Genomic DNA, 19,306 nt, shown 5'->3' on the forward strand with positions numbered 1-19,306 from the left:
TGGGGTCTTTGTCTGGTTTTGGGATCAAGGTAATGCTGGCCTCATAAAATGAGTTTGGAAGTTTTCCTTCCATTTCTATTTTTTGGAACAGTTTTCTTTAAATGTTTGGTAGAATTCCCCTGGGAAGCCGTCTGGCCCTGGGCTCTTGTTAGTTGGGAGATTTTTGATGACTGTTTCAATCTTCTTATTGGATATGGTTTTTTTCAGGTTTTCTATTTCTTCCTGATTCAGTTTTGGTAGTTTCTGTTTCTTTAGGAATGCTTCCATTTCTTCCAGATTGTCAAATTTGCTGGCGTATAGTTGTTTATAATGTATTATTATAATTGTTGGTATTTCTTTGGTGTTGGTTGTGATCTCTCCTCTTTCATTCATGATTTTATGTATTTAGGTCCTTTTTTTTTCTTTTCTTTTTAATAAGCTTAGCCATGGGTTTATCAGTCTTATTAATTCTTTCAAAGAACTAGCCTCTAGTTTTGTTGATTTGTTCTGCTGTTCTTTTGGTTCCTATTTCATTGATTTCTGCTCTGATCTTTATGATTTCTCTTCTCCTTCTGGGTTTAGTCTTTCTATGCTGTTCTTTTCCAGCTCCTTTAGGTGTAGGGTTAGGTTGTGTACTTGAGACCTTTCTTGTTTCTTGAGAAAGGCTTGTATGACTATGTATTTACCTCTCAGACTGCCTTTGCTGTGTCCCACAGATTTTGAACAGTTGTGTTCTCATTTTCATTTGTCTCCATGTGTTTTTTCAGTTCTTCTTTAATTTCCTGGTTGACAAATTCATTAATTTCCTGGTTGAGCATCCTTTAGTAGGATGCTCTTTAACCTCCATCTATTTGCACTCTTTCCAACTTCCCTCTTGTGATTGAGTTCTAGCTTCAGAGCATTGTGGTCTGAAAATATGCAGGGAATGATCCCAATCTTTTGGTACCAGTTGAGATTTGTGACCCAGGATATGATCTATTCTGGAGAATGTTCCATGTGCACTAGAGAAGAATGCGTATTTTGTTGCTTTTGGATGGAATGTTCTGAATATATCTGTGTTGTCCATCTGGTCTAGTGTGTCATTTAAGGCCTTTATTTCCTTGTTGATCTTTTGCTTGGATGATCTGTCCATTTCAGTGAGGGGGGGTGTTAAAGTTCCCTACTATTATTGTATTATTGTCGATGTGTTTCTTTGATTTTGTTATTAATTGGTTTATATAGTTGTCTGCTCCCATGTTAGGGACATAGATATTTAAAATTGTTAGATCTTCTCGTTGGACAGACCCTTTGAGTATGATATAGTGTACTTCCTCATCTCTTATTATAGTCATTGGCTTAAAATCTAATTTATCTGATATGAGTATTGCCACCCCAGCTTTCTTTTGATGTCCATTAGCATGGTAATTTGTTTTCCACCTCCTCACTTTAAATCTGGAGGTGTCTTTTGGTAAAATGAGTTTCTTGCAGACAGCGTATTGATGGGTTTTGTTTTTTAATCCATTCTGATACCCTGTGTCTTTTGATTTGGGCATTTAGCCCATTTACATTCAGGGTAACTATTGAAAGATATGCATTTAGTGCCATTTTATTGCCTGTAAGTAACTGTTACTGTATATTGTCTCTGTTCCCTTCTGGTCTACTACTTTTAGGCTCTCTCTTTGCTTAGCGGCCCCTTTCAATATTTCCTGTAGGGCTGGTCTGGTGTTTGAAAATTCTTTTAATTTGTGTTTGTCCTGGAAGCTTTTTATCTCTCCTTCTATTTTCAATGATAACCTAGCTGGATATAGTATCCTTGGCTGCATGTTTTTCTCATTTAGTGCTCTGAATATATCATGCCAGTTCTTTCTGTCCTGCCAGGTCTCTGTGGGTAAGTCTGCTGCCAATCTAATATTTTTACCATTGTATGTTAGAGACTTCTTCTCCGAGCTGCTTTCAGGATTTTCTCTTTGTCACTAAAACTAGTAAGTTTTGCTATTTGACAGCGTATGGACCTATATTTATTGATTTTGAGGGGGGTTCTCTGTGCCTCCTGGATTTTGATGCTTGTTCCCTTTGCCATATTAGGGAAATTCTCTAATATTATTTGTACCAATATACCTTTTGCCCCTCTCTTTCTTCTTCTTCTTCTGGAATCTTAATTATTCTAATAATTGTTTCATCTTATGGTATCATTTATCTCTTGAATTCTCCCCTCTTGATCAAGTAGTTGTTTGTCTCAGCTTCTTTATTCTCTGTCATTTGGTCTTCTATATCACTAATTCTCTCTTCTGCCTCATTTATCCTAGCAGTAAGAGCCTCTATTCTTGATTGCACCTCATTATTTCCTTTTTTTATTTCAGCGTGGTTAGATTTTAGTTCTTTTATTTCTCCAGAAAGGGATTTTATTTCTCCAGACAGGGTTTCTCTAATATCCTCCATGCCTTTTCTGAGCCCAGCTAGCACCTTGAGAATCATCATTCTGAACTCTAGATCTGACATATTACCAAAGTCTTTATTGATTAGGTTCCTAACCATTGGTATTGCCTCTTGTTCAATTTTTTTGTGTTGAGTTTTTCCACCTTGTCATTTTATCCAGGTAAGAATATATGAATGAGGGACGCCTGGGTGGCTCAGTGGGTTAAAGCCTCTGCTTTCAGCTTGGGTCATTATCCCGGCGTCCTGGGATCGAGCCCCGCACCGGGCTCTCTGCTCAGCAGGGAGCCTGCTTCCTCCTCTCTCTCTGCCTGCCTCTCTGCCTACTTGTGATCTCTGTCTGTCAAGTAAATAAATAAAATATTAAAAAAAATAATAATATATGAATGAGAGAATAATATACTGAAAGGGTGGCAAAGACCCCAGAAAAATGTACGCTAACCAAATCAGAGGAGACCCCAAACCAGGGACAGAGAAAGGGGATAAAAAGAAATTAAATATATATATATGTATATATATACATATATATATATATTAGACTAGTGAGTAGTACAGAACCACCCATTTGATTTTGGGTGTATTTTGGTCTCTTAGAAGAAACTATCTCCCAAAATATTAAAGAAAGCAAAACTTATATACATACAAAAATAAGGGTAAACACAATAAAGGGATGGAATATGACTGTAAAGATGAAAATTTAAAAAAAATTCTAAAAACGGAATTGATAAGTTTGTTGGAAAAAGAAAGAAGAAAAAAAGAGCGGAGCTGGTAGAGAATGTGCTCAGGCTGGAGACTAGAACAAAGCCCTGTGCTAGATTTAGGGTATATTTTGATCTCTTAGAAGAAATTGGGGATGCCTGGGTGGTTCAGTGGGTTGAGCCTCTGCCTTCAGCTCAGGTAATGGTCTCAGGGTCCTGAGATTGAGCCCCACATCAGGCTCTCCGCTCAGTAGGGAGCCTGCTTCCCCCTGCCCCCCCCCACCTCGGACTCACTTCCCTGCACGTCCTACCTTTCAGAAAGTGGTCGATTTTCTGTTCCTAGAATTGCTGCTCTTCTCTTTTATCTCCTATTGAGTTTGTAGGTGTTCAGAATGGTTTGGTAGCTCTCTAACTGGACTCCTGTGACCTGATGTCATTTCAGTCTGCTACTCCTCCACCATCTTCTGTCACTTCATGAAAAACTCTTTTTAAAAATTTTATTTATTTATTTGATGGAGAGATAGAGAGAGTACAGAAGCAGGGGCAGGGGCAGAAAGAGAGGGAGAAGCAGGCTCCCTGCTGAGAGGGAACCCAACTTGGGACTCGATCCCAGAACCTTGGGATCATGATCTGAGTGGAAGGCAGATACTTAACCAACTGAGCCACCCCGGCACCCCTGAATATGAGATTCTTAAAAAAAAAAAAAAAAAAAAGTATAGATTTGTGCTCACTTTGCTAACATATATACTAAAAATTGGAACGATACAGAGAAGATTAGGTTGGCCCCTGAGCAAGGATGACAAGCACATTCTCAAAGGATTCCATATTTGGGGGTGAGCACCAGGTGTTGTATGGAAGTGGTAAATCACTGAATTCTACTCCAGAAACCAGTATCACACTGTATGTTAACTGACAAAATTTAAATTAAAAAATGTAGAGAGTAAAAATATTTTTAGAAACTCTACTGAAGTATCACATACATATAGAAAAGGGCATACAGAATAATTCCCACAAACCAAATAGAGGTTGGTCACCAGCCTCCAGATGGAGGGACGGGTGACCTGTAACAGGGCAGCCTTGGGGAAATGGGCCGTATCATAGGCTTTCCAGATTACACGTGCACACCTAACAGTTGAGGCCCAGTTGAGTTCAGTGGGGTTTCCCACCAAACGTGTAAGGAGTACCCCGCACAAAGGAAGTCAGACTTCCCCTTTAGAAAGCCCCCCTCTCCTCTCCTGGTTATCCCGAGACTCACACCTCCTCCTGCAACCACTCTGTACCACATGGGTCTTGCTCCCATAGTCTCTCTCCAAATCCCCCTCTGCTTACTCGGGTCGCTGTGTGAGGCTGAGCCCCCACATTGGCTGAAACAGCCAACCACCAAGGGTTCCTCAGTGCATCCTGGGTTCTAGGAGTCACCCATTGTCACAGAGTTGCCCCACCGTGTGCCCCTGGTCCCCACATGATGGACTGAAACAGGAGAGGCCAGGAAATAAGCTGTGTGACTTTGGACGCAGCTACTAGGGCCTTGGATGTTATTTTATTTGTGAAATCGGTAGAATAATGGTAGCTACTTCCTAGGGCAGGGGTCGGGGTGGTCTGTAAAGGGCTCTCATGGATTAAGGGGGCTTGTGTTCTGGGGTTTACGGGATGGCATCTTTCCAGTTTCCACCCTACGCAAGGTGGGAAGGAATGCTTCCCACCGAGCACTGTCAGTGGAAGCATGAAGATCCCCTGTGTCCCTGGAGCCAGGGGTAGACCTAGAGGGGCCACCTGCTGGGTCCCCACCCAGAGCTGCATGCAGCCCTCAGCTGTCCCGACACGGGGCATCAAGGCAATAAGTGGCCTTGCGCAGGGTTTATGAGGGAAAGTGTAGTCTCCTCTAGACATCAATCCAATTGTAAGAACTCCAATTAGAATAAAGTTTGAACTATGTATGAACTCAGAGTGAGAATAAGCAACTAATGCTATTTCTGGTTTTTGGTCTAGGATGTAGCACTGGTTGGTAGACCTCAGTTCGAAATAAAAATGTTGGGGGAGGGGTGCGTCATGGAGACCTGAAGACAACTAGCCAGCTGGAGGTGAAGAAAAATTTGGACGAATCAGAACAGAGTCAATAGCCAAGGCTTCTCTTCTCAGAGACTGGCCTTTGGGGATACTTTAGTTATTGGGATATTACATCAGACACCAGTGTTTCCCAAAGCTCATCCATTAGTGCATAGCAGACATGATTTTTCCCCATAACTATTTCAATTGTACTATTTTGTTTTAAAGATTTTATTTATTTATTTGACAGAAAGAGGAGGAAGAAGGTTCCCCGCTGAGCAGAGAGCCCGATGCAGGGCTCTATCCCAAGACCCTGAGATCATGACCTGAGCCAAAGGCAGAGGCTTTAACCCACTGAGACACCCATGTGCCCCTCAACTGTACTATTTTTAATTAGTATTTTTCCTTCAATGAGTTCCTTAAAAAAAAAAAAAAAAAAAAGGCTTTAGCCTCACTCTGTAACGTATATTTCTAATTGGCATCAAAGCCATTATGTAATATGTAACCATCAAAAGGAAAAATGACCACTCTGGGCCGCTGAAAACCTGTGACCCTTTGGAATATATTTTCTCCTGTCATTGACTTTGCAGATCGTGGGTCACTCCCAGCCGATCTCAGCAAGCTCTCTTCATAAGGTCCTGAGCTGGCGAGTGTCTCCAGAGACGTTTTTCAGAAAAACCCAACGCTTGGTTCTCCTGAACCAAACCCACGTGCCTCACAGGGTTCCCCTCTCAGCCAAGGTTGATGGCGCTCCAGCAGGTCTTCAGCCTAGAAGACAGTGGAATCACTCTTGCCTCCTGTCTTTCTCCCGCCCTTCTGAGTCCAACACGGAATGCTGTTGGCTCTGCCTTCAGACACGTTCCTGTTCTGATGCTTCACATCGTCTGCACCTCCAGTCCCCGTCCAAGCCTCTTGGTTGGGAGTCGTGAAACCCTCTACCTTGTCTCAGTGCCTCCGACTCACCTCTCAGTGTGTGTTCCTGATGGAGCCTGGGCCATGGATGCACCAGATCGTGCCACCCCTCCGCCCGCGGATGTCTGACGACTTCCCGCCAAAGCCGGAGCAACATCAGACACCAGCCCTTCCTGACCGCCATGCCCTGCCCGTCCAAGCCACGCATCTTGGCCCAGCGGCTCCTCTCTTGGTCGTTATGCTCAGGGCACCCTGGCCATCTTCTTCAACCCAGCAAGCACATTCTTATCTGGGGATCTTTATGGTTGCCCCTCCTTTTTCCAGGAATGCTTCTCCCCTGGCGTAAACATGGCTTTGTACTTTCTCCCGCTTCTTCAGGTGTCTACTAGAATATTACCTCATCAGAGAGGACTTCTCTGATGTTACCGTGTTCAACAACATTCAGCTCACCCCTTATGCTGCTTTCTTCTTAGCACATATCACGGAACAGATTACATTTAATGTCATTTTTTGTCTGTCTCCTCCCATTTAGAATGGAAGCATCATGAGAAGATGCTTAGGACTTTGTCCTGGCCTGAAACAGTAGGCTTGGTAGATAGTTGGTATTTAATAAATCCATGAATAAATATTGGGCTGCATAGATACTATCTGACCATTATGGGCAAGGGTCTGGGGCCCAGAAAGAGCAGAACCAGGTAGGGAGCCCCACCTGCCCCAGCTCCCGTTCCTTTGTCCTAGAGTTGTACCTAAGCTTCCCATTATGTGGGCAGCATTCCTCCCGATTCATATGTTCATTCATTGTTATGTAACGATATTACACGGTGCTCCTTTCTGTGCTGCATGGGCTGCTGCCCACTACATGAATCACTGAATAAAGCCGGTAAGATCTTCAAAGTGGGCTCTGTTGAATTTTGGTTTTTTTTTTTGTTGTTGTTGTTGTTGTTGTTGTTGTTGTTGTTGTTGTTTTTTGCCGTTTCAAGAGCATGTGCTCCAGGATACATAGAAGTGATGCCTGGCTTTTGTGACCCACACTTGGAAGTCACATGGCAGAGTTTCCATGTTGTCTGTTGTCCTTTTGGGTGGTCACAAGCCTACCCAGCTTTTGGCAAGGAGATGACACAGATCCCTACTTTTCCACCAACGGAGCGTCAAAGAATTTGTAGCTATGTTTTTGGAGCTGCCTCAGGGAGGTAAATTCAGTTCAGAGGGGAGTAGTTGGGGAAGTATTTTGAGGATAAAACTTTGAGTGGGGTGGGGTGGGGTGGGATGGGCAGGTATGTTTCAGAGCCACCAAGAGACCCAGATGCCAACGTGAGAGACAATGGGAAATGCCAAAGGCTTGGGCTAGGAGAGTTTGAACACCTGCTTCAGGAGTCTCATCTTTGTTGTGTAGACAAGCGGTGTCTACACTGTCTTGCTTACGTATCCCTAAGGGAATTTCAAAATACATGTTTTTGGGTTCATATCCATTTTTCCCCCCATAATTTAAAAGTAATTGCAAAGGTCAGCAGCAAAAGTTTTCAACCTTCTTCTTTCTGTGACAGCCACGGTCCCTGCGGCTATCTCCCTCCAAGTCTGTGCTCGAGACTGGAGATGCTCCCGTGGGGAGGCATTTTGGGCCAAGGACATATGGGTGCAGGGCATGCCTGCTCACTCTGCCTGGGCAAGACCTCAGTGAGTGGCCACTCCTGACTGCAGGGGGCGCCAGGACAGAGCGAGGTGTGCAGAGTCTGGAAGAGCTGGCTGTCCTCGCTACAGAGCGTCTGTACGCACAGGCTTCAGCCCATCCGCCCAAATTTGGGAAGCATTCCACACCGAGGCTGCTGCTATTGTTAGCACCGTTGTTGTTATTGTTGTTGTTATTATTATTCATTATTACCCATTCAGTCTGCTGGCTGTGTTCTGTGCACCTGTGGGTGTGCATGCCCTGCGCCGGAGCTCAGAGGCCCCCAAGGTCAAGTCACTTTAGGCAACGGAGGCCCCAGAGCCTTTTAGCCTTTTAGCCAATTAGTAGCTAATAAACTCAGCCTAATAAACTCAGCCGGCAACTCAGGCCCCCAGGTAGGTGGGCTGCGGACGGAGGCTGTGCTGAGCCCCCGCATGGCTCCCACGTGACTGTCCATCCATCCCCCACCACCCTCCAGGGACCCCAGGGTGGACCCCATGATGCCTGAAGAAAGCCAGGGACTTGACTTGCCCCGAGAGAGAGGCAAGCTTCTGTCCCCACAGCTGCTGCTCCGACTGTCCCCAACAATCACTAGAAAGTGGCCTCAGCTTTAAGAAGTTGAGGCATTTGCTTGCTGTGCGGGGACATGGGTGGACAGTAACTGACTTCCAAGAATGGATCAAACATTCGAAACCTTTGCTTGCTTTTCCCAGTCGCTGATGCCTGGGCCTGCAACAGAGCTCGAAGAACGAACCTTCCCCCTAGGGTTTCTAGAAGCCACAGAGACTAAAACAGAGGTCCTACTGCAGGAAACAAGTTTGGTTTTGTCCTGGGAAGGTCATGGGAGCTTCCCTAAACTCCCAGACTGAAACACCTACTATCAATTTCTTTATGTAATTAGATCCCTTCCAGGCAAGTGGGGCCTCCTCCGGGCCAGAGCTGAGCTCCCTCATTCAGAACAAACCTAACTCCCATCTCCAGCGTAATCTGGTCTGCCAAGTCTGTGTGTGCGTGTGTGCGTGCACGTGTGCTGCGTGCAAAGTAACGAGCTCCAGGTGTGACTCCCGGGGCTGGGGCCGGGTTTTTCCACCAGCAGACTCGGTCGGGGCGCCTTCTGCCCGGGCGTGAGTCAGCACACAAGTAGTTAAGTTGGCAGCTGTGCTCCCCGGGCTAGCGCAGTCGGCCTGGCCTCCGGGACTTAGCCAGCAGCACTGCTCGGCAGGGCAGAGCGGGGTCCTGACGCCCTGGGCTCTCCAGGAGGACTGACTGAGGAGTTGCTTGGGAACAAAACAGCAGCAGGTCTAGGTACGTAGCTGGGCTTTGATGAATGGTGTTTTGCCTTCTTCCCGGAGGATGGAGCAATGGGGGTTTGTGGTTGCCCACAGATGCGGGTGTTTATTGAGCCCCCTATTTCTTGGGGGAAATCAGTCATAGATGGGGAGGGGGCAGAAAGCAGAGTCTTCATCCTCATTTATGTTTCCCTGGCCCCGGCGGTAGCCCTGGCACGTTTCCTTAATTCCTTAATTGTCTGCATTCCTCGGCTGGGAGATCAGGTCATTTGAATGTCAGCATTAGAAGAGGGGAGTCAAAAGGGCTCTTTCTGCTGTTCCCCCCCACCCCGCCCCCGTCAGTCTTCAGATCTACATTCAGAGATAGGGATTTGGTTTCAAGAGCTGTTAGCTGAGTTGGTGAAGCTGAGGGGCAGAAACCCCACTTTCCTGGCCCGTTTTGGATGGCAAGATTTGTATCAGCAGTCTTAAGCAAACTTCTCCGAATTTTTTTTTTTAAGATTTTATTTATTTATTTTGACAGACGGAGATCACAAGTAGGCAGAGAGGCAGGCAGAGAGAGAGAGATGGAGAAGCAGGCTCCCTGCTGAGCAGAGAGCCCGATGCGGGGCTCGATCCCAGGACCCTCGGACTCTGGGACCATCACCTGAGCCGAAGGCAGAGGCTTTAACCCACTGAGCCACCCAGGCGTCCCAAAACTTCTCTGAATTTGCCTGAGTGAGAGCACGTTCTCGGAGGTACCCCTTGTCTTGCTTATAGCCTGACCTCTGCTGCCTCAGGTGTCTGCAGCGTGACCTGAAATCACTCTGAGGATCCCAGTTCTTGTAGTGAGTCTACTTGCCTGGGTCATCCCGGTCTTCCCACCCCTTTAGATGACTCTGTTCTGTCACTCACAAGATAGCTGGAGTTCTCAGTAGATGGGAACTACCCTTGAAAACTTGGTTTGGAATGAAATTTCCAAGGATATAGGGACTTAAGCAACATTTGTGCGTATCTCATTCCATCTATGATTTTTTTTTTTAAGAGGTGGGGGTGGGGCAGAGGAAGAGGGAGAGAGAGAATCTTAAGCTGGGTGTGGAGCCGGACATGGGGCTCGATTCCGTGATCCTGCGATCATGATCTCAGCTGAAATCAAGAATCAGATGCTTAATAAACTGAGGCACCAAGGTGCCATCCTTCCTCATTCTTTTTTTTTTTTTTAAACTAGATTACCAGTTTATTATAAAAGGATATAATTCAGGAACAGACAGAGGTATGGGGAAGGGGTGCAGAGCTTCCCTGCCCTCTCCAGGCACACCACTCCCCCAAATCTCCCCAGGTTCACTAACCTAGGAGGTCTGCAAACCCCATCCTTTGGGATTTTTATGAAGGCTTCATTACAGAGGCACGATTGATTAAATCCTCATTCCATATCTGTCCTGTCGCTGTGCATCAGCCACCAATAACTGACATCAATGACCCTGATGATCAGGGTGATGTGTTCACTGCAGCCGGTGTCAACAGATGTGAGTTCAAATCCCCTGTCTGCGATGCATTAGTTCTTCAAACGTCCTTGAGCATTTGCTTCCTTTGTGAATATGGGATCCAGTGTGTCACTATCTGGACTGACGCTGGTGCTCCAGAGAGACACACAATAGGCTCTGACCCCAAATCTAGTGGAGAGATACACACTCGTTATTACACAGTAAGTACCAGCATGGGAGAGTGGATGCAGTTTCAGAGGCAGAAATGGGTTAAGCCATTCCCTTTATGCGGGGGATCGCTGTTCCGAGAATTAGCATCTTTTCAGCACTGCAGTTTTCACGGCAATATCACACTTGCTCTCTCTGTTGCCCTCACAATCCTGCCAAATGGGAGGACGAGGAGGGGCGTGCCCCCAGCCCTGTCACCTTTGCCAAAAGGAAATCATTACTGCCGTGAGGGGACACCTGGAAACCTTACCTTGTGGGTTAAAACAGAGGTGCCTGGAGCTGGCTTTCAAGGTTCTTCCAAACAGGCACCTTTCCAAGGCCTTTCTGCAGGGAGAACTTTGCCAGTCTTTTCCTTTTCCTCTCTGAGAAAGAAGCTCTTCCTTCTCTGCTGAGACAGCTACAAGGTCAAGAGTAGGTGAGGAAAATGGAGAACTTACCAAATCTCTAGGGCAAATACACTGTCGGGAGGGAGAGGGAGGAAGCCCAGCCAATCGGGACCACTTCTCAGGGCGGGCACCAGAAGGTTTGCTCGCACCAGGGTGGAATGGGGATTTGGGGAAAAATGGTAACAAAAACTTAGAGTTGGTGAGTTACCTGGGCTTAGGACCGAGACTGTTAAACAGGAGGTGAAGAACCACCTCGTATCCCTAGATCTGAATGTCAAGGATCACTCTGCAGGGAAGGAACGCCGATACCCAGACTTCCTGCACCAAGGGACCCCTTAGGCTCTGACTCTAAGTCGTCCCACTCACCGATTTTCCCATTCAGCATGTGGGAATTTTGTATCAACTTTCTCCAGAGAAGTGGGGTCCAATTACCCATGTATCCGTGGTCAGGCGGCTTCGCCTCACACCTTACCGAGGACAGACAGCTTCAGCGACACGAACACACTTGAGAAGAAGGGGACAGTGTGGTCCGGAAGTAGTCATCCACCACTAGATGACGGCCGCCATTGAAACCACTAGAGGGCAGTGCAGAGACTCCTACTGGTGACCACGCGGGAGAATTTTAATATCTGCTAATGAGCTTTTTAGGATTCTGCCAAGGAATGAGGTCCCTCGGGGCCTCGGAGAATCCCCGGGCTCCTGTTTTGGTTATTGTTGTTATTGCCATCCATATTCCCCGATTGCTTTTGCAGACAGGCCTGGTCTGGGAAGGGCAGCTAACATAAACACACCAAGGCGTATTTATGATTATTTCCGATACAAAACAGAGCAGCGTGTTCCAGCCGGATATGCTTTCCTCCACCACCTGGAATATCCAGTTCCTGCTGCCCTGGCTCCAAGGACAACACTGTTACCCTAAACGATACTTACAAAATGTCTCATTGGCAGCTTGCGAGGTGTTGGGCGCAGTGACGATTGAATGTCAAGGAAGATTCATACTGGTTCGTTGGAGCCCACTGCACAGAGACCGCCCAACCTCACTTTTCAGTGACTTCTTCAGTAGCTGATGGTTGATTAGCTGTGGTGAGAGTATTTACTTCACAGAATTTGGCAAATGGCATGACACACCCGGGGTTTTTTATTCCGGGAGAGCAGGTTGTTATAAACAGCAGCACACCACTGCCCATACTTGTGGCAGAAAAGTCTTTGATAAAGAAATGATGTGCTGGTTTAAGATATTAGGAGAAAAAAAAATGCTACTACCGTCCAACATGCTCAGACCCTGGAACTACGTTAATTGAATCCCAATGCACCATGTTTATGTCACGATAGTAATAAGAGGAAGAATTTATAAGGAAATCTTTGCAGCTGAAGTGTACGAGTACTCTAATCCTTTTGCAGCTCATATACCTTTGGGGGTTAGCACAAGTAGAAACAAGAAAGTTTCCAAGCTCTGATGTGGAAGATCATTTGCTGAAGTTCATCTCACTAACTTCATATCGACTGAGCCTGAGTATGACCGGCACTCCCCACTGATGACCTCTATGGCCCAGTTGACTTCGGATCTTCTCGGAGAGCAGGGAAGCTGCTGAGAACATCCTCTATAGAGGTATTCATTCATCGATAGGTCTTGAAGTCTCTCCTGGTCATCCTAAACCAAAGGAAATTTTAGAAAATGAGAGCTTCCCATGGGTGATACGACCAAACAAGGGGAATTATTCATTAGCACTTCATAGGTGTCTATACTGAAAAAAGAAATAAAGGGAATTGTGAAGCAATCAGGTTTAATCACTAAGTACACTTGACCTGTACTTCTCCATGAATTCTCACAACTACGGGTAGAGAAGGCGAGGAGGAACATCTCCAATTTACAGATGAAAAAAATCAATGCATCAGTGAGGCATTGTTGGGATTTGACTCAAGAAATATTTTTTTTATTTTTTAAGATTTTATTTATTTATTTGACAGACAGAGATCACAAGCAGGTAGAGAGGCAGGCAGAGAGAGAGAGGAGGAAGCAGGCTCCCTGCTGAGCAGAGAGCCCGATGAGGGACTCGATCCCAGGACCCTGAAATCATGACCTGAGCCAAAGGCAGAGGCTTAACCCTCTGAGCCACCCAGGCGCCCTGACTCAAGAAATCTTAACCTAGAATCCAACACCCCCCCCTTTTTTTTTTTTTAAGATTTGATTTATTCATTTGAAAGAGAGACCAAGGGAAAGAGAGAGAGCACGAGTGGGGGGCGGGGAAGAGGAGGCAGAGAGAGAAGCAAACTCTCTGCCGAGCAGGGAGCCTGATGCAGGACTCGATCCCAGGACCCCAGGATCATGACATGAGCTGAAGGCAGATGTTTCACCGACTGAGCCACCCTGGCGCCCCTAGAACCCATCCTCTTCAGCCACCCTTTTTTACCCTCTCCCTGCAAGACGGGTGACTAGATATTCAGCTCCTCTCCTCTGAACATGGACCCCCAGTTTTGTCGCATGAAAAACGATCTCAATTTTGAGACAACAGAATGACGGCTCTCATAATTTGATCAAGTTTGCTACATTCATGAAGCCAGGACTCTGTTCAGACATTAAGCGGAGGTTGAAGGAGGGAGCCAGGAAGTTCAAGTTTCGACAGGTGCAGCCATGGCCAGTACCCAGGAGTCATTCTTTCCTTATGCAAAATTTTCCTTATGCAAAAGAAAAACAAAACTCTTGCAAACTAATTTTTCACCTCTCCTCCTCTTCTGAGTTCTACTAGGAACCTTAAACAATGTTGCAACATTCTTGGAAGAAACAAGAAGTGAGTTTCTCTCCCACACGCCCTCTTCCAATGTTGCTGGAATCTTAGAAGAAAGGCCACATTCATGACATTTTTGTTTTGTGGTGTTGTTACAAGCATTAGCCTCAGGTTCGCCCTGATGCTTTCCAGCCTTGATGTTTACCCCTACGACTCAAACTGAATCCATTCTCCTCCCCACTGCACAGTTTTCTAGCTTTCTTCTTTTGCTGCATGGTACCACGGGTCTCTCCCAACCTTGAAACACTGGAGTCATGTTTCATTTCCCCTCTTCTTCTTTTCCCAGCTTGACCAACCTGAGTGGCAAATCCCAGCGGGGACAACCCACACTTCTTTAACGTAGTCCTCCTTTCTACATTTCCACTGTGACCCCCGGAATACCACCTTGGCTGGGCTTCCCTCCCAAATGGGGTCTCCCCTCTTCAAGGGCTGCCTGTCTCCAACCTCACGGTGGCCATCAGGTTCCATTGCTTACCAGCTCCATGTTTCTCCACAGGGTTAGGGCCCTAAGATTTGGAGGGTCCCAAGAAGATGTCCTTCGGCCGGTTCATGATGTCCACTCTGACCGGGGGATGAGGAAGGTGAATCCTCTTTGAGCCTCATCCTGCTCACGTTGTTCCATTTTGTTAGCGACTATTGGCAAATTGCAGCTCTATTTATGTTTTTATCTTCTTCAAAAACATGCCGGGACCCTTTCTTGCATTCTAAGTTAAGATTTCCACAACCTGGCATTTTATTTATTTATTTATTTTTAAGATCTTATTTATTTATTGGAGAGAGAGAGAGAGAGAGAGAGCACAAGCAGGGAGCAGGGGCACAGGGAGTGGGAGAAGCAAGCAGACCCCCCCGCAGAGCAGGGAACCCAACACAGGACTCAATCCCGGGTCCCTGAGATCATGACCTGAGCTAAAGGAAGATGCTCAACCCACTGAGCCACCCAGGCGCCCCAGAACACGATATTTTAGAACCTCCAGTAACTTATCCCCTCTACTGCCTCTTTCATTGCTCTCAAAAAAGCCTGCATTAGTGAGTCTCAAGGTCAGTGTCACAGTGGACCCGTGAGCCAGAGAGGCTGGACCGGCCATTCTTATGTACCACTGTATCCTGTCCTACCTCTGGCATGCCCGGGGTATGAATGTGGGAGTGTCACACGGGAACATCATATTCCAGAAGGTTAAGGTAGAAAAGGATTGCGAACGTCTGTCCTCGATGTAGCCAAACCACTCTGCTGACTATCACACGTATTTGGGGCTTCCCTTCCCCTGCACTCGGATGAACACTGATACGTCAACATCCCCACCGCTACCTGGGAAAATCTGTTCTGTTCTTCAAAGTTCAGCTGCCAGTCCACCTCCTTCAGGAAGCCTTCCTTGATTTTTATCAAGCTAGTTATGATCTGACCTTTTTGCAAGTCCCCAGAACATTTTATTTCATAAGCTTATGTTCAAACCTTGCATTGTATTTATTCTGCATTTATCTTGTATTCCCCTTATAATCAGCAGAGAGAATGATTTTTTTACTCCAGTTTTTATTTATTTTTTTTAATTTTTTTTTAAAGATTTTATTTATTTATTTGACAGAAATCACAAGTAGATGGAGAGGCAGGCAGAGAGAGAGAGGGAACAGGCTCCCTGCTGAGCAGAGAGCCCGATGCGGGACTCGATCCCAGGACCCTGAGATCATGACCTGAGCCGAAGGCAGCGGCTTAACCCACTGAGCCACCCAGGCGCCCCTATTTTTATTTTTTTAATTAAAAAAATCTTTCTATTCCCCTGGGCTGCATACGAGGTAGGACCTTCATGGACTGGCCTCTTCTGACCACCCTGGTCCTGTCTTGCCTTAGTAACCCCTTTGCCTTCTCCACTCTCGTGATGGCAGACAGCTTCGCACATGCCATGCCTTCTAATGAGGTGAAGTAGATTGCCAGAATGGCCACGGCCCTCCACCCTTCCCTGAATCCACACCTTCCGAGACGTGACTTCTCGTCAAGAGGTGGAGACCATTTCTCCTCCCCTTGAGGCTGGGTTGGCCCCGCGACTTGCCTTGGTCATACGATGGGGCGGAAGTTACAACAGGCCGGCTGGGAGCCTGGCTTGCGTGTTGCCACTCGTTTTCTTGGAAACTGGCCCAGCTGCCCTGTGAACCACCCTGGGCTAGCCTGTAGGAGGATGAGAGACCGTGTGGAACAGAGATGGGCTGTCCCGTGGAGGCCACCGTAAACCGGCAGCTCCAGCCAAATCCAAGCCCACCCAGCAGCTCCCCAGATGAGCGGAGCTGCCCGTTGGCCCAGCCACGTGGCTAGCCCACAGAGTAGTGAGGCACACACAGGCCAGTTTTGTAATTACTTGGCAATCCGCTCTAGCTTACGTGAGACTGTAAGATTTTTGAAGGCAGGAATTACGTCTTCACAATTCTATCCTTTCCGTCCTGCACAGTATCTGGGACTTGGTAGATGCCTGAGGAATGTAATTAAATGAAGGAAGCAATGGAGTAAACCAGAGGCTGTACCTGGTGGCCTGCGAATGTTCGATTTGTCCCACATAGAGTGAAAGAGAAATATTTCACCTACATTTGGAAAATCAAGAAATTTAAGATAAGCCTCACATTACTAACTTTTCCCTAAAAGAAATGGAAAGATCCATCAGTACTGGACCTTCATTTCCTCGTGGCACCAACAAGTGGTGGCTGTCCCCTTGAGACAAGCGCACACTTCTGGCTGGGACAGTCCCCAACGATCCCTACCTACACGTCCTTTATTACCAAATCAGTACTGTTCTGCTGTGTCTGCGAGTTTCTCTCAGCTGCTTACCTGCTATAAAGCACTCAGCGCTCAGGGAAGCTGCTGGTGAATGTGTCCTCTCCCCGAGTTCTGCCTGCAGGGTGGGTGTGATGAGAGGCAACTTCTGTCTTCCAGGGCAAGATCGGAAGCATGGCTCACAATCTCATTTTTCGCCTCTGCGAGTTGAGTTTGTTATAGTCTCCCTTTGAAAGCCTTTCAAGGGTAATCGGGCTTATCACCTGCCTCGGCTAGAGCAAGATGTTTTCTTTCATCTCATAATTCCGTTGCATTTGGCTGGAGGTAACGTCCTCACCCAGCGATGCAGGAACATGCCAGCTTTCTGATGTTCTGTCTCTTTCCTATTGGATGGCGGAGTCTTATTTATTTATTTGTTTATTGATTGATTGATTTCTTATTCTATTTACAAGGCTTAGAACTTATGGATGTTCAGCAGGAAGACACTGCTTTAGGGATGCCAGTTGTTTACCCCAGCACCCGTTCTAATTGGTCAGGGCTCGGGCTGAACCAGTAGTTAAATCTTTTGAACATATCAACCCTGAACTTAACACATTGGAATGGAAAACATGCTAGTCTCCAATTATGCCTTTACCTTTGGACTCATCTGTGAGGCAATAGGCTTAAGAACGTGGTCATAGTGCTGTGCCCCTTGGTGGTATCAGTTCTCTTATGTAAACACCAACTGAATTATCTAATTCAGAAGAAGCTTTATCTCTCATGGTGCATCCAAAGTTCAGTTTACCAGGGCAGGCAAGGCAGCTCAGCCTGTTTTCCGATTAGTGAAATGAATAAGCAGGTAGAACTCGCTCTGATCCATTAGTCCTGATGAAATTAGTTGTTGCCTCATTATTTATAAAAGTCCTTTGGGATCAGACAACCGACTTATGAGTTCAACCAAGATGGAGGCTGAAAGGGAACACAGTCTCCCTCATAAAGCCAATAGAAGGAACAGGAACTCTATTTTTTGTGTTGGTTATTCTTCCTTTAAGAGTATCCGAGAATAGGAGCACCTGGGTGGCTCAGCAGATTAAGCCTCTGCCTTCAGCTCAGGTCATGATCTCAGGGTCCTGGGATCGGGCCCTACATCGGGCTCCCTGCTCAGCGGGGAATCTGCTTCCCCCACCCCATCACCCTTCTGCCTGCCTCCCTGCCTACTTGTGATCTCTGTCTGTCAAATAAATAAAATCTTAAAAAAAAAAAGAGAAGAATATCTAAGAATAGACTAGCAGAGTTGACATCTCCTTTTTCAGCCTCATTGGAAATTAGGTTACGGTATGGGAATATTTCACATCTTATATTCACCCATTGGGGAAAAAAAAATACTTTTGTATCACAAAACTAAAACATAATCATTGCAAAACATTTTAATAGGGTTAAGCAAAATGCTGATACAATAAATAAATAATATAAATATATAAATAAAAAGTTCCCTCACATCACAATAGCACTTCAAAATGGATTAGTTTAATTATCTCTTTGTCTCTCTCTCTCTAATTATATATATATTTTTGACAGCTTTACAACTTGGAACTGCTTTGATTTAAACCCCAAGCTTAAAAAAAGAAAAATCTCAAAGGGAATGTTTTGAAATCTGTTGCACATTCTCCTGCTGTCTTAGATATTGTTAAGCAAAAATGACTCAGGTTGTTGCTCTGACTACTGATCATTGCCATGGCTGAGTCATTGTCTCTACAACCTCCTTTACTTGGTACTCTTACTACCTGTGTGCCGGCTTCTAGAGACCCAGAGTTTTCCAGTTTTCTGCAGAAGAAAAAACATAGTTGGTTAGAATTGTTTGTTCATTAGAAGTCAACAAGTTCTGCCCAGGTAAAATGCAGACTTTATTTCACAAGTTCCTGTGGCCTGCAGACATCTTCTATCTGTTTCCCATTTGTAATTACGTCTTAGAGCTGAGACTGCATGAAATGTGACGACTGAATTAGAGAGATTTTAGTATATTTTGAAATGTAACATTGAAACATACATCTTTTCATGTACGTTTCATCATTTGGATATCTTCTTTGGAAAAAATGTCTGGTTCTTCTGCCCATTTTTAAATTGGATTGTTTGGTGTTTTGCTATTGAGCTATAGGGGTTCTTTTATATATTTTGGACAAATCCCTTATCGGACATATGGTTTGCAAATGTTTTCTCCCACTCTGTAGGTTGCTCTCTCGTGTTGTCAGTGGTTTCCTTTGTTGTGCGGAAGCTTCATCTGATATAATCCAACCTGTTAATTCCTGCTCATGCTGCTTGTGCTTTTTATGTCATATCCACAAAAATCATTGCCAAGGCTAATGTTAAGGAGCTTCTTCCCTGACATTTCCTGTAGAAGAAGTTTATGGTTTCAGGTCTCATGTTTAAGTCTTTAATCCATTTTGAGTTAATTTCAGTGAATGGTGTAAGGGAGGGGTCAAATTTCATTTGTCTTCATGTGGTCATCCAGGAATAAAACTGTTTGATTTTTAAAAAAATTTAATTTCAATTAGCCAACAGATCACTCGTTTTTGATATAATGTTCAATGATTCGTTAGTTGCGTATAATGCCCTGGGCCCATCCCATCACGTGCCCTCCTGGATGCCCGTCACCCAGTTGCCCCATGCCGCACCCCCCTTCCCCAACCCTCAGTTTGTCTCGCGGAGT

At 45.7% G+C, this 19,306-nt stretch overlaps 1 protein-coding gene, 1 long non-coding RNA gene and 1 other non-coding gene across 3 annotated transcripts in view; 2 read left to right on the plus strand and 1 right to left on the minus strand.

Annotated features, from left to right (window-relative positions):
• The first annotated feature begins 3,812 nt into the window (after positions 1-3,812).
• Positions 3,813-3,920, plus strand: LOC116573788. Its single transcript, XR_004278998.1, has one exon. It is a non-coding gene; the product is annotated as a U6 spliceosomal RNA (small nuclear RNA).
• Positions 3,921-8,721: 4,801 nt separating this feature from the next.
• Positions 8,722-19,306, plus strand: part of ASAH2 (N-acylsphingosine amidohydrolase 2) — a 94,448-nt gene continuing 83,863 nt past the window's right edge. Inside the window, exon 1 of the mRNA XM_032313539.1 lies at positions 8,722-9,018. The gene's annotated coding sequence lies outside the window, so the exon portion shown is untranslated. The remainder of the gene's footprint in view (positions 9,019-19,306) is intronic.
• LOC116573430 lies at positions 10,195-12,364 on the minus strand. Its single transcript, XR_004278789.1, has 3 exons — positions 11,446-12,364; positions 10,944-11,090; positions 10,195-10,654 (listed from the first exon to the last, which is right to left on the minus strand). It is a non-coding gene; the product is annotated as an uncharacterized LOC116573430 (long non-coding RNA).

This window comes from Mustela erminea, chromosome 14 (assembly GCF_009829155.1).
Source record: "Mustela erminea isolate mMusErm1 chromosome 14, mMusErm1.Pri, whole genome shotgun sequence".
Lineage (NCBI taxonomy): Eukaryota > Metazoa > Chordata > Mammalia > Carnivora > Mustelidae > Mustela > Mustela erminea.